Raw genomic sequence first — 15,788 nt, forward strand, 5'->3', positions numbered from 1 at the left:
TGTGTTGAGAAGAGTTTAATGGGCTGATATTGAGTCACAAACAGGTGGGGAACTGAGAGCTAAGGGAGAAAGAAAGGAAAAGGGAGGGAGAGCTGGGGAGGGAGGGGGACAGAGAGGCCGAGAGCCAGAGCTGTCCCGTGCGCCTGGGGAGCAGGCAGGCGCCTCAGAAATACTCTCCCGGAGTGGGGGAGCGGCAGTGTGCCCCCACCCTGCCTCACTCTGGCGGAGATGGGCCGTCCCGGTGTCTGTCTTGGCTGCGGATTCATCCCTTGGCTAGGAAACGGCAGGGTGTCTTGACAGTCCCACTGATGTGACTACTCACGGTGGGCTGGGTAATTCCTCAAAGGACAGTCAGGGCACTGTAACCCAAGCAACGAGAAAGAGGTGCTGGGCTCCTCCAAAACAACTGACTCCCCTCTAACTTTTCAAAAGATTGGAAGTGAAAACTGTTTGGTCTTTTGTGAGGGCTTCCCTGATAGCTCAGTTGGTAAAGAATCTGCCTGCAATGCAGGAGACCCCGGTTTGAATCCTGGGTCAGGACGATCCCCTGGAGAAGAGATAGGCTACCCACTCCAGTGTTCTTGCTTGGAGAATTCCATGGATGGAGGAGCCTGGTGAGCTACGGTCCATGGGGTCAAAAAGAGTCAGACACAAGTGAGTGACTGACACTAATCCACTCGTGGGGGTCCTCCTTCGCGACCTAATTACTTCCCAAAGGCCTGCCTCTCCTAACACCATGACAGTGGGGATTAGTTTTCAACACAGAAATTTGAGAAGGGGAGGAACACAGAAGCATCCAATCTATAGTGCAGGCGGGAGTCAAAATGCCACCCCCATGGCCGGTAAGTCTATGGTAGATGTAACGCCTCTACGGCAGATATCTGGGGGCCACTGGGCTTCCCCTCGTGGACCCCAGAATGAAATGAATCTTCCAGTTCCAACACAGGAGCAGAGAACAACTCGCCCATCCACGAGGAGACAGGGAGCAGAGGACGACTCGGTTCTCCCCCAACTTACCTACTAGTAATCCTCTCCTCCAGGAGAGGAGTCGGGGAAGGGCAGCAAAGGCCAGGAGTTTTAGGCGATGGGCTCCGTCCCCGTGGATGGAACCACCAGGAAGGGGAGAAGCCCCCTTTCCTTCCTGACCAGCACAAGGGGGCCTGGGGAAAGTGTGCAGGGGTGTGGAACCCGCACTGATCACCGTCAGAGAAGCAAGACTTCGTATTCTTTGCAGCGATCTCCTGATTACATTTTCACAGCTGAGCCCAGAAACACTGCCATCACTCGGGACATGACGCCAAAACACCTGGTTTTGAAGAGTGGAAAATTTTGTTGAAGGACTGTGAAAGTTCTCTTAAAATAGAAACCTTAAAAGCCCCAGAAACAGAGGTGTAATAGTTACCAACCTGGTGCCAATCAAAGCCAGTTGCCTGACTCCAAATGGGCTAACAGAACAGTGGCTGAACTTTGAGGTTGGAGACTGCCTTTGATTTTCTGCTCTGCTCCTTATTCAACCGTGTGAACTGAGGCTTGCTCATGTCTCTGGACCTCATTTCTGCAACTTCCATTCCATAGGTTTTTGGGTGAAGATTCTGTAGAGATACAGAATTTCAAACTCACAGACCACTTCCTGGCACAGTTCAGTTCAGTTGCTCAGTCGTATCCAACTCTGCGATCCCATGAATCGCAGCACACCAGGCCTCCCTGTCCATCACCAACTCCCTGAGTTCACTCAGACTCATGTCCATCGAGTCCGTGATGCCATCCAGCCATCTCATCCTCGGTCGTCCCCTTCTCCTCCTGCCCCCAATCCCTCCCAGCATCAGAGTCTTTTCCAATGAGTCAACTCTTCGCATGAGGTGGCCCAAGTACTGGAGTTTCAGCTTTAGCATCATTCCCTCCAAAGAAATCCCAGGGCTGATCTCCTTCAGATTGGACTGGTTGGATCTCCTTGCAGTCCCAGGGACTCTCAAGAGTCTTCTCCAACACCACAGTTCAAAAGCATCAATTCTTCGGTGCTCAGCCTTCTTCACAGTCCAACTCTCACATCCATACATGACCACTGGGAAAACCATAGCTCTTAATAAATCCTAGCTTGTGCTCCTATTATGACTTTTTGTCACTGGTGATGATGGTTAGGGTCCCCATGTTGCCATTCTTTCTGTTCACTTGCATGTTTCTTGTTGTTTGTGCAGCAGAAACAGCGCTGAAAGAGAAACCCAGGGACCCAAATTCAAATCCAGGTTCCGGTACTTTCCAGCACGTGGTAGTCGGCAAAATCACTAGACCTCTTTGAGCCCCAGTTTTCTCATCAGTCATGGGTAACATAATCGAAAGGCTTAATTTGAACTTGGAACAGGAATTTTTCTTCCGTTGGGACATTCTTCCTCATCCCTTTATTTGTTAACAAGTATTCAGCCAGGATCTCAGCTCATCCGCTTGTCCTCAGGGCAGCCCTGCCCCGCCCCTCCCAGATGCACAAATTTTAACGAGCAGCCATCCTGCAAGCCGGGCTTTCCTAGTGGCTCAGCTGTAAACAATCCGCCTGCAACGCAGGAGATGCGGGTTTGATCCCTGAGTCGGGAAGATCCCCTGGAGAAGGGAATGGCAACCCACTCCAGTGTTCTTGCCTGGGAAACCCATGGACAGAGGAGCCTGCAGCCCGTGGGATTGCAGAGAGTCTGACACGACTTACCTGAGCTTGCACACACACCCAGAGTGGCGGACACTGTCCTCGGGGCAGAGCGCTGACTCAGCAAGATGTGGCCTCAGACTCTCAGAATTAGAGGAAAAGGTCAAGGGACTCCTCTCCATGTGGCGTCCCCCTGGGGTCAGCCCATCTCCCTAGCCAGGCTGCCTCTCTGTTGTGGACACCATCAACGTGATCCAGACCTAGGAACACACACACTCTCTCTGCCACCTTCTCCCTGGACCAGGGGCCTTGTGAATCTGCTTGTCAGAGTCCAGCTGATGACGTTAGTACATTGAGCTTCCCCAAGAACATTCTCCCAGCATCAAGCCTGCCCTCCACTCCAGAGTGAGATTATTCAGGTTGACTGACAAACCTCCTTGGGGCAGCGCTGAGCCACGGCGGCCCCACGTCCTGACTCAGTCAAGACCCCTTGCCACAGGCGGACGGATACAGAAGCCAAGACAGAACCGGCCACGCTCCTCACTGTTCCTGCTGGGACGCCCTTGACCGCCTTCGCTGGGCAGGCAGGCTGCAGGCTGAGCTTGGCCGGCACGTGCTTGGCCAGCCGCATGTTGCCTCTCGGTAACAGTGCGGCCTTGGGCAAGCAGCTCACCGTCTTCAGGCCTCGGTTGTCTCATGTGTGAAATGGGAATGATGGCATTTACATGCTGTGAAGGTTAATGGAGACAAAGTATGAGAAGCGTGCAAGGTCATGCTGGGGGCCTTGTTGCTCAGTAAACACTGGGTGTGATTACTCCTGATGAGGACTCGTCATCATTCTTATGTAGGAAAAGGACCAGAGTGGTTTAATAAAGACCCACACTCAGTGGATGGCCTGGAGTGGAATCTTCTCCCCTCCCCGCCGGCCTGAGCCCTGTCCGTTTCTGGGGTAATGACATCTCAGTTATCCTCGCCTTGACTACACACTGGCAGCACCTGCAGCGCTGGTTCAGTGCGCAATGCCTGCTCCAGCCTCCAGAGGTTGATTCAAACAGGGGCCCCCTGGCCATGGGGACTTTTAAATGCATCCCAGGAAACAAGGTCAGCCAAGGCCCAGAGAATCACTGCTTTTAGAGGCAGTGGAGCGCATAGCTGAAAGCACAAACCTAGAGCCGGCCTGCTGCGGTTTGAACCCTGGTTCTGAGAGTCACTAGAGGTGCGGCTTTTTGTTGAGACTAAAGCCTCTGTTTCCTCACCTATCACTTCAGTTCAGCTCAGTCGCCCAGTCGTGACTGACTTTTTGTGACCCCATTACCGCAGCACACCAGGCCTCCTTGTCCAATAAAATGGGTTTAATAATAATAGCAGCACCTACCTACTACATAGTGTTGAGATCAAATGCATTAATATGTGATACTATTAGATTTGATCCCTGGGTCAGGAAGATCCCCTGGAGAAGGAAATGGCAACTCTCCCCAGTATTCTTGCCTGGGAAATCCCATGGACAGAGGTTGGCTATAGTCCATGCTGTTGCAAAAAAGTCAGACAGGACTGAGCGACTGGACTGAACCGAACACTCAGTACAGGGCGCTGGAGTAAGACTTTTAGTCACAATTCCTTTAGCTTTTCAACCTATGAGTATTTTACCACAATACAAAATGACCACGTTTACCGTTTGACAATGTTAGGTGTACAGTCCAGTGGCGTTCGGTGTATTTTCACCGATGGATGCTACACAACCATCACCACTGTCCATTTTTAAAGCTCTCTTATCATCGTGAATAGGAACTCTGTGCTAACATAAATAACGCCCCCTCCCTCCCAGCTCCTGGTGATCTCAATCATACTTTCCTTCTCTCTGAATCTGCCTATTCCACCTATATCACTTCAGACCAGTGGCATCAGACGACGTTTGTTCTTTTGTGTCTGGCTTATTCCACTTAGCATAATGCTTTCGCGTCTCATTCATGTTGCAGCATGTAGTAGAACCTCCCTGTCTTTATAGCTGAGTCATATTCCATTACATGTCTGCCCCTCTTTATTCACTCAGCTGTTAGTGAACGCCAGTCGTTTCCTGCTCTCGGTCATTGTGAGTAGCGTTGCTACGGGCACTGGTGTACGGGGTCTGAGCCTCTGCTTCCCATCCTTTGGGTATTTACCTGGGAGTGGAATTGCTGAATCGTATGGTAATTCTATTTAACTTCTACGGGCTTTCCACACGGGCTGCACCATTTTACATTCCTACCAGCAAGGCACCAACGTTCTAATTTTTCCACATCTTCACCAACGCTTAAAAAAAACAAGGTAATAGCCATCCTAATGGGTGTGAAGTGGTATCTCGTTGAGGCTTAGTTATAATTCCTTTCGATCTCGTCCAAAGTAGACTCCCCGTCGCCCCGTGTGCGCTCGCCCGCGGCGCATGGCTCTTGGCTCTCGCTGCTGCCACAGCGTGTCCTGCTTGTTGAATGTTTGCCTTGCTGGTCGTCCAGGGCTTGGCCAGCTGCGGCCTCAGGCTGCAGGTCAAATCCTGCTGCTGTCTGTGTATAGTCCGTAAGCTAAAAAGGATTTTAAAAATTTTCTAACTGGTTAAAAAATAAAATAATATTTCATGAGATATAAGAATTATATGATATTCAAATTTCATTATAAATTGCATATAAAGTTTTATTGGAACATAGCTATGCCCGTGTGTTGACATGCTATTTATAGCTGCTTTTGCACTACAAAGACAAAGTTGAGAAATTGCAACGGGGACCATATGGCCTGTAAAGCCAAAAATATTCACTATCTGGCTTGTTTCTGTATAAAGAAAAGGATGTGCTGAATCCGGCCCTAGACCCTGAACTTAGAACCATCACCCTGATGTCTCCACAGCACTGGCCACGGAATTTGTTGATTCCATCTTTCACACTAACTCCAGACACAAAAATAAATATTTGAGATGAATCAGAACTAAATGTAAATGCTAGGACTGGAAATCTTCTGGAAGATTAGAAAAGCTTCTTTGTAAACTAGGGTTAGGCAAAGATTTCTTTGGACAGAGAATCATAAAATAAATTGAACAATAAAAAGTTTCTGCTTGTCCAAAGATACTAGGAAGAAAATAGACGAGCTACAGATGGGGAGAAAATTCTTACACCTGTCTGGGATAAAGAACTTTCATCTAGAATATACAAAGAATTCCTACAACTAATACAAGACAAACGTACATATTAAATGAGCGGAAAACCTCAAAACACTTCACAAAAGGTCTAGGCATGCTTCTTTGTTAGCATATTTTTGTAAAATAAATAATGACCCCCCATAACTTTTGTGAATATGTAAAATCCCCTATACTAAGAGAAAATGTAAAAACTAAAGAATGAGATACATTTTACCCCTGGAAAATCAGTTGAGACAGTTTTTGAAGTTGAAATAAATGTTTAAGAATGTAGTAATTTTTGAAATTGAAAGAAATGTTTCGGAATTTAGCATTTTCATGGTCTAACTTGTAATGTGCTCAGCACTCTGCACGTATGCAAAAGTGTATTCATGAATAAATTCATTCTGATGTTTATGAACTTTAACCTATAAGAGTTAACTCTAGTTTTCATGCCTATTTTTGCCTAAATCCTAATACACTTAATTATTTGAAGATCTTAGAAAAAGATATAAGCATGGCCAATCAGCCCCTGAAAAAGTACTTACCATGAGCCATCAGGGAAATGCAAGTTAAGCCCACAGTGAGATACAATCCGTTCACACATATTAGAAAAGCAAAGAAGAAGAAGAAAACAAACACCCAAAGGGCAGTCGGTGCTGGTGAAGGAACAACACCCCCAGCATTCACTCTGGTTCTGTCAGTTAGCGCCTGGCAGAAGGACAGCGTCCTGGAGAATGGTCTGCCAGTGTCTTATAACCCTGCCCCTCGGCATTACCCGAGAGAAATGAAAACAAATGCCCACACAGCAGACTTACACCTGGGAGTTCGCAGCATTTTTATTCATCACAGCCGCAGACTGGAAGCGACCCGGATGGCATCGACAGCAGAACAGGCTTTAGAACTGAGGCGCGGTCGCTGGACGTGCCTGCTCAGTGTGAAATGAAAAGAGCTACTTATGACACAGATGAATCTCACAATTATGCAAAGTGGAAAAACAGACCCGTCGGAGCTCACGATGTATGACGCCGTTTATGTGAAAGTCTAGAAAAACTAATCTAATTTATGGCATCCAAAGCTGAGCAGCAGTTGCCTCTTGGGGGCTGGGGGGTGGTAGCTGGTGTTGCCCAGAATAGGACAGGAGGCAATGAACACATTCTGTGACTTGTTTTGGGCGGATGTTAATTAGGGTGGATGTTAATTATATACACCAAGCGGTGTATATCATTGTCAAAACTCAGAACAGTGAAGATCTGTGCTCTATGTGCAGATCTTACAGGCACCTGGACAATGAAAGTGAACTTGAACTTGAAACAGACCGTCTCCCTTTATAGGTGGGCCAGTCTCTGAGGGTCAGCCTCTCCTGCCCGCAGTGAAGCCAGTTAGGTTTGGAAAGGAACAGGGGAAACCACGGTGCCCTGATGTCTGTCAGCTGCCAATGGCCAGGCAACTCATTTCCTGTTTTAACCAAATCTCTGGCGTGAAGGAAAGTTACGTGATCACTCCTCCTCCGTGAGCCCTGGAGCTCGGACACTAGAAAGCCCATTTCCTGGTCTTGCAAAAAAAAAAAAAAAAAAACCACCCCAAAACAAAACAGACAGTTTCTTCCGCTAAACACCTTCCACCTGCTCCCAGGTGGAAACTGCTGGTGGCTGCCCCCTGCCACGTCCCCGGGCGCCCCTCCTCTGGCTAACGAGCCGGAAGCCCACCTCCCCCGTTAGTCTGCATAGACCCCTGGGTGAGCCCTGGGGTTCCAGCATGCAGGCGGAACTGCTTTTATTTTTAGAGGGTGAATGAAACCAAGCTGCCTCCCTGAGGCGAACTGCAGAGACCTCTTGCTTCCTATAAAGCTGAGGCCAGAGTCGGAATCTTTCCCTCTGGATGCATTTCCCAGGGCTGCTCTCACAGCAGCACCTCCAGCATGAACCTTAGAATAATATGAACTTGGGGCCTCCCTGGCGGTCCTGTAGTTAGACTTCACCTTCCAGTGGAGGGGTTGGGGGTTCAATGCCTGGCTGGTGAGCTAAGATCCCATGTGCCTTGTGGCCGAGAAACCTAAATGTAAAAAACAAAACAACGTTGTAACAAGTTCAATTAAGACTTTAAAAAAATGACCCACATCAAAAAGAAAAAAAAAACCGCTTTAAAAAGTACACACTTATTTTACAGTTCTGGAGGTCAGACGTCCAAGCTGGGCCTCTTTGGGCAAATGATCAAAGTGTGGGTGGGGCGCGCCCCTCCTGGGAGCCCCGGGGAGAATCGGGCTTCTGCTTCTCCCTGGAGCCTTCCTGCGTCTTCAAAGCCGGCAACATGCATCCCGTCATGACTTGCTTGTAGGGCCGTGCACTCCCGCTTTTAACACTTTCAAGGGCTCTGTGATTACACCGGCGCCACCTGGAAAATTCAGACTTCCCTCCCCACCTTCCCTGTAGGCCGACTCCCTACCGTCTGCTGAGGAGCAAGCGTGGTTCCAACTGCAAACTCTATTCCCTGTTGCCAGTGAAGGTAACGTATTTCCAAGTTCTGGGGGTTAGGATATGCACCTTTCTGGGGTGCCATCAGTCTGCCAACTATTAATACACTCCCTCAGTTCAAGTTCGACTTCAACTCCCAACTTCCTCACTCTCTTCAAATGGACCTGGGTTGATAGCTCAGTTCTGAGGTTGGCAAGTATGATAACTCCAGGAACAGCGGCAACAGAAACAGCGACCACACATTGGAACGAGATGCAAAAGCGGGCCCCGGGACACACAGTCTCGTCTGGTGCTCCCAGGACCCCCGTGGAGCGGATGGGTTCCCTGGTGGCTCAGTCATAAAGAATCTGCCTGCAGTGCGGGAGACCCGGTTCAAAAGATCCCCTGGAGGAGGGCATGGCAGCCCACTCCAGTATTCTTGCCTGGAGAATCCCCATGGACAGAGAAGCCCGGCGGGCTGCAGTCCATGGCGTCGCGAAGAGTTGGACACGACTGAGCGACTAGACACGTGTCATCACAGATGGGGAAACCGAGGCCCAGGCGGTACAAACAGCCAGCCCAAGTTTGCTTAGCTTTTAAGGGGCCTATCCAGGATTGGCACCTAGTGTGTCTGACTTTAGGGTCTTCGGTCTTGGCAGCAGATGTCTTAATAGCAAACCTCTATGACGTTTCCATGTGACCCTTTATCTGAGCAGACATTTTATATGAAGATGAAAGGTAATGTCTGCTGGGTGCTTAGCACGTATGTAGAGAACCCATGGCATGGATTCAGGGTTATTCCAAGACAGTCCTGTTGCCTCCTTATGCCTCTCCTGTTCCTTCCTTTCATCCGTCCATCCGAGGCAACTTTTAAAGTGTATTCAATGTTCTATAACACTTAGGATCTAGGTTCCAAGTTCAGACGACCAGTCAGGCTCAACTTCTGGTTCTAGCTGCTTCACCTTGGGCCCGTAGCAGCTCTTTAAGCCTCAAATTCTTCCCCAGTTATAAAAACTGGCATGTGATTATTTCTACCTCATCAAGTGATTGGGGGAATTAGGAACAGCCGTGCATCCACACAGCTCATGGTAGACTCTCGTGGTTAAGCCGCCCCCGTGTGTCTGCTACGGACGCAGGGAATGTAAGTGAAGGAGGTATGACCTGTGTCCACATGGACCCGCTCTCTCTTTAACACACACACGCCAGCTAATGACATAAAATGGGAAATTAGGAAGGACTTAAAATGGGACGGTTGATAACGTGGTTCTCATTTGTGGTGAGGAAGTCCGTCAAGAATTTGATGTTCTCAAGGTCGACGTGTTCTCAGAGAAAGGACGGATTCACCGAGAAGGAACGTGGAGCGTGGGGTGAGTCACTCAGGCTGTTGTTGCCTGCAGCCCTCTAGAGGCCCTTTGACCATCCTGCTGGGCTATTTTAATCACCAGATGTGGTCAACCACAGCCTCTCACACACAGCCGTTCACACACAAACCTCATGATTTTTCTCCATATCTGTCTCTGCCTTGTCTAATATTCACTTAATCTTTTTCTTTAAAACAATCTACTACTTACTATTACACTGCTAATATTAATATCAGGAAAATGGTACTAACACATAGTATTTCTTACTACTTACCTACGTTTATGGGCTTCCCTGGTGGCCCAGTGGTAAAGAATTCGCCTGCCAGCACAGGAGATGCAGGTTTGATCCCTGGTCCAGGAAGACCCACCGGAGAATGAAATGGTGACCCACTCCAGCATTTTTGCCTGGGAAACCTCATGGACAGAGGAGCCTGGTGGCCGACAGTCCTCGGGGACATGGCTACTGAACAGCAGCAAACAAAACCAAGAGGTTACATTTATCATGGAAGGAAGCTTTGTCACCGGTGAATGGGGGACTGACTGGCTTGCACAGGCAGAAACTAAGAAAATAACACGATTGTGACACGCAGTGAGTGACTGTGCGTCCCCGTCACGCGGCATCCCAACAGCAGCCGGTGTGGCACCCCTGGGGAGGCCCCGTGCTCACGGAATGCACTGAGGCGGGTTCTGCATCTCTAGGGGTTTGTTGCCTGAACTTTGTGCTTCCCAGTTTCTTGTCAGTACGACAGGATGTCAATAGCCATAGCCACCACTACTGAGAAATGACTGAGCCGAGCAGGGCTCACCCCACAGCCCGTTCGTGTCTCTCAATGGCTCCACAACGATGCTTGTCACTGAGATTGGATCTATGAGGAAGCCGAGGTGCAGAGAAGGAAAGTGGCTTTGCCCCGTCCCACAGCGCGAGGCTGGATGTGCAGGAACGTGCCACCAAGCCCGTCCACGACCGACTCTGGATTCTCATGCTGCTGTCCCACCAGGGCAGAGAGCAATCGGATCAGCCAGCACTTAGGAGGATGTCCTGGGGGGCGAGGACGGAGACTCTCTGGGCCCTCAGCACGGGACCCCCTTCTCAGCACTCTCCTTCTGTGAGCGCGCCCACCCTCACAGCGGAGCTGTGACAGAGGTCCCGTGTGGTTCTCATTCACAAATGAGGACGTGGAGCCACAGAACCTTTAATGAGCTTGCAAGCAGTCGATGGTGAAGCCGGGTTGGAACCCAAGCAGTCTTTCTCCAAACCGCTGTCCCCACAGTTTCATCAAGACATCCTACAGACGGCAGGGTGTTTATGTCACCGCCCGTGACGGTTTCTGCGTGGCAGCTGAACATCTATCAGTCAGCCGCGGGTCTTATCTAGCTGCTGCTAAGCTCCACCTTGCTTGATGTGCTTTTAAAGGTAGAATTCAGATGACTTTGGTCTTCTAAGAGATTAACTTCCTACCAGGAAGGCGCCCATCTGTTCACTTGCCGTCTGGAGGCTGACCCTGCCCGGCGCTGTGCTGTGTCTCAGGATCAAGAAAGGGCTCGGATAGGAGCCGATCACACAGACCACATCCTCACGCGCACCAGCATTTCCAGCTGCGGGCGTGCGTGTCTCCTCACCTGCAGAGGAGGCTGACTACAACTCCCCAGCACTTCATGGGAAATAGATGGGGAAACAGAAGATAGTGTCAGACTTTATTTTTTTGGGCTCCAACATCACTGCAGATGGTGATTGCAGCCATGAAATTAAAAGACGCTGACTCCTTGGAAGGAAAGTTATGACCAACCTAGACAGCATATTCAAAAGCAGAGACATTACTTTCCAACAAAGGTCTGTCTAGTCAAGCCTATGGTTTTTCCAGTAGTCATGTATGGATGTGAGTTGGACTGTGAAGAAAGCTGCTGCTGCTGCTGCTAAGTCACTTCAGTCGTGTCCAACTCTGTGCGACCCCATAGATGGCAGCCCACCAGGCTCCCTCGTCCCTGGGATTCTCCAGGCAAGAACACTGGAGTGGGTTGCCATTTCCTTCTCCAGTGCATGAAAGTAAAAAGTGAAAATGAATTCGCTCTGTCATGTCCGACTCTTCGCGACCCCATGGACTGCAGCCCACCAGGCTCCTCTGTCCATGGGATTTTCCAGGCAAGAATACTGGAGTGGGGTGCCATTGCCTTCTCCAGAAGAAAGCTGAGCGCCGAAGAATTGATGCTTTTGAACTGTGGTGTTTGAGAAGACTCTTAAGAATCCCTTGGACTGCAAGGAGAGCCAACCAGTCCATCCTTAAGAAGATCAGTCCTGGGTGTTCATTGGAAGGGCTGATGCTAAAGCTGAAACTCCAATACTTTGGCCACCTCATGCGAAGAGTTGACTCATTGGAAAAGACTCTGATGCTGGGAGGGATTGGGGGCAGGAGGAGAAGGGGACGACAGAGGATGAGATGGCTGGATGGCATCACGGACTCGATGGACGTAAGTCTGAGTGAACTCCAGGAGTTGGTGATGGACAGGGAGGCCTGGCACAATTCATGGGGTTGCAAAGAGTCGGACACAACTGAGCGACTGAACTGAACTGAATTCACTTTTTGGAGAGAAGTTTTTGGCTGAGTGGTTACATAATAATTCCTCCTCAGTTTGCTCTGTTCTGTTGAGTCGACGAGTATCACGATGCTTTTCACGCTTTCATTTGTTTGTTTTGCTGATTGTAAAAGTAATACAGTCCCACAGCCCCACGGCTGCAAACCTAGGAGCCAGGTGTGCTGTGTACGCCAGGTCCTTCCAGATGTTTAGGTATGTTTTGCTCACACTGAATATCAAATAACACATGAATACTTGTTTGAAGAAGTGTATGAATATTCATGCCACCTGGAATCATGAAAGCCCTCAGGTAAACTCAGAGGAGTCCAGATTCGGTGTCAAACGAGCTTTGTGTTTTTGGATTTTGGAATTGTGATTGAGGGGTTATGAATAGGACCTGGTATGGTGGAAAATTTGGGAAAACATAATGATGGATTAAAATGAAATAATCATATTGACAAGAGATCATTACTGACATGTCCACACATCTTTTGTTATTCATCCAGTTATTAAACAGTATTACTATTTTTATATAATTTTTCCTTATTTATTTCGGCTGCCCCTAGTCTTTGCTGCTTTGCTCAGGCTCTCTCCGGCTGTGGCGAGCGGGGGCCTTGCTTGGTCTCCCTGCGTGGGCTTCTCTCTGCGAGGCTTCTCTCGCTGCGGAGCACGGGCTCGCGGTGTGTGGGCTGCGGCAGGCGCGGCGCGTGGGCCCAGCAGCTGCGGCTCCCCAGCTCCAGGGCTGAGCTCAGTACCTGCTGCATGGGCTGAATTGCTCCGTGGCGTGTGGAATCTTCCCGGACCAGGGATCGAACTCGGGGTCCCTGCATCGGCAGGCGGATTCTTATCCACTGCGCCGTCAGGGACCCTAAACAATGTTATTTGATATGTCCAGTGGTTTTCTACCAGGGCTGATTTTTGTCTGCCAAGGACATTCGACAGCATTTGGAGACATGTTGGTTATTGCGGCTGCGTGGGTGGAGGGCACCACCAACCCCTAGACGGTAGAGGCCAAGGGTGCTACTGACCCCACAACGCACATGTTGGCCCTGAGACAGAGGATGGGCCAGCCCGAGTGTCCCCTCCATCGAACAGGCTGGCCCCACCGCAGAGGACGGGCCAGCCCGAGTGTTGGAAGTACCATGCCTGAGAGGCCTCATCCACTGGCCCTCCAATGCACAGGGCGGCCCCGCAACAGAGAACGGGCCAGCCTGAGTGTCGGGGGTGCCGCGCCTGAGAGGCCTCACGTAGGTTCTGGGCCCACACAGCAAACAAAACAGCGAAGCTGCTCTTCTGTGCACTCTGTGTTTACAGAGTGTATATTTACACACACACAGACAAGTGTAACTGTTTCACAGATTTAGTATTCTTCAGTATATGTTGTTGTTTAATTGATAAGTTGGTCTGACTCTGAGACACTGGACTGCAGCCCGCCAGGCTCCTCTGTCCATGGGATTTCCCAGGCGAGAATGCTGGAGTGGGAAGGCATTTCCTTTTCCTGGGGAATCTTCTCAACCCAAGGATGGAGCCTGTGCCTGTGGCATTGGCAGGCGGGTTCTTTACTGCTGAGCCACCAGGGAAGCCCTCTACGATAGAGCTTTTTTTGGTTTCTTGGCCACTCTGGGCCGCTTGTAGGATCTTAGTTCCCTGGCCAGGGATCAAACCTGCCTCCTCTGTAGTACTAGTGGAGAGTCTAAGCTGCTGGGCTTCCAGGGAAGTCCTCAGTGTATAGTTGTTAACTCACTGTTTCATGAACATGTTACAATATCATCAAAACTTCTTTAAACACATGATCTTCATGCCTATAAAATGTTCTTTCAGAAAGATGTGAAATTGATTTTTTTGCCATCCCTTTATATTAAAATTGGTGTTTTCATTATTCCTATTATTTAAGGTAGCATCATGATGAATATCTCTACGTCTGCATCATTGGTGTCATCTGTGATTATTTCATTAGATTCTGAGGCTTGGGATGGATTCTAGAAGGGAGGTGGTTGAGTTGCAGGGTATAAGCTTAACGTATCCTTGATGTATATGATGAAATTGCTTCGTAGGAAGCTTGTCCCAAGGTTTCCTTTGCATAGGGGCTTACAGAGTGAACTAACTCAGGAAGAGCAAAACAAATGCTGTATATTAGCGCATACATATGGAATCTAGAAAAATGGCACGAATGAGCCTATTTGCAGGTCAGGAATCGAGACGCAGACACAGAGAACTGTGGACGCAATGGATGGGAGCACAGGCTGAGAGACCAGCGTCGACATAGACACCACCATGTGCAACACAGACGGCTAGCAGAAAGCAACTCCCACGCAGGGAGCCTGGCGCCGTGCCCCGTGTCGACCTAGAGGGGTGGGCTGGGGGGTGGGAGGGAGGCTCAGAGGAGGGGACAGATGTGTACACAGAGCGGACTCACATTGCTGTACAGCAGAAACCAACACAACATTGGAAAGCAATCATACTCTAAATTAAAAAAAAATTTTAATTAAAAAATGTTAGAAGTCTTAGGTGTTAAATAACAAACAAAGCTAGTTCAAGCTCCCAACAGCAAAACTAGGAAATGCTGGTGACCGGAAAGGGCCTTCGGAGAGAGGGAAGCAGCATGCTGTGTTCCAGGGCAGCTTCTCATTTGAACTTGAGTGAGTTCGGTTTGTTTCCTCTCAGTCAGTTCCGGGCACTTGTTGTGTTTTGATCATCCCAGCATGCAGGCCGATTGGTTACAGTTCAAAGACTGGGCTGCTGCTGCTGCTGCTGCTAAGTCGCTTCAGTCGTGTCTGACTCTGTGCGACCCCACAGACAGCAGCCCACCAGGCTCCCTGTCCCTGGGATTCTCCAGGCAAGAACACTGGAGTGGGTTGCCATTTCCTTCTCCAATGCATGAAAGTGAAAAGTGAAAGGGAAGTCACTCGGCCATGTCCGACTCTTAGCGACCCCTTGGACTGCAGCCCATCAGGCTCCTCCGTCCATGGGATTTTCCAGGCTAGAGGACTGGAGTGGGGTGCCACTGCCCTCTGGGCAGCACAACATAATTAAGAGGCAACTGACTTCTGGGAAAAGGTGAGAAGGGCTCAGAGTCTGAGAGCTGTGTGGCAGAAAACCCTGGAAGGAGGTGATCACCATTTCCAAGCACTGAAATTCAGTAACTAAAAGGCTAGAGGAGGACCTTCTTGGGGAGCTTGATGTGGTTCAAAAAGTATGGGATATATTTGATCAGTGAGAATTCCAAAGCGAGAGTTCTCAAGAGGAAGCTTCCTTGTGGGTGTCCGTAGGCTTAATCTGTGGAGGAAATGATAGAATTCCTTCCCAAGAGTCAGTGGGTGGAACAGGAAGAGAAATGCAAGCCAAACCGGTGATGTGATTGTTCTTCATGAGCGTTGCCTGAGAACCTAGTAGAGTGGGTCAGCTTCTCCCTGCCCTGGGGCAAGAAAGCGTCTGCTCTAAGCCACCCTGCAGGGGGGACCTTGATTTGGAGGGAAGGGAATTCACAGTGTATCTGAGGCGAACTAACACCACCAACATCATTCAGAGTAGGGGTTGGCAAATTTTCCACAAAGAGACCGACTGTAAATATTCTGGGGCATGTTGGTCTGTGTCAACTGCTGAACTCTGCCTTGGTAGGTCGGAGGCAGTCA

This window comes from Capricornis sumatraensis, chromosome 15, assembly GCF_032405125.1.
Source record: "Capricornis sumatraensis isolate serow.1 chromosome 15, serow.2, whole genome shotgun sequence".
NCBI classification, from domain to species: domain Eukaryota; kingdom Metazoa; phylum Chordata; class Mammalia; order Artiodactyla; family Bovidae; genus Capricornis; species Capricornis sumatraensis.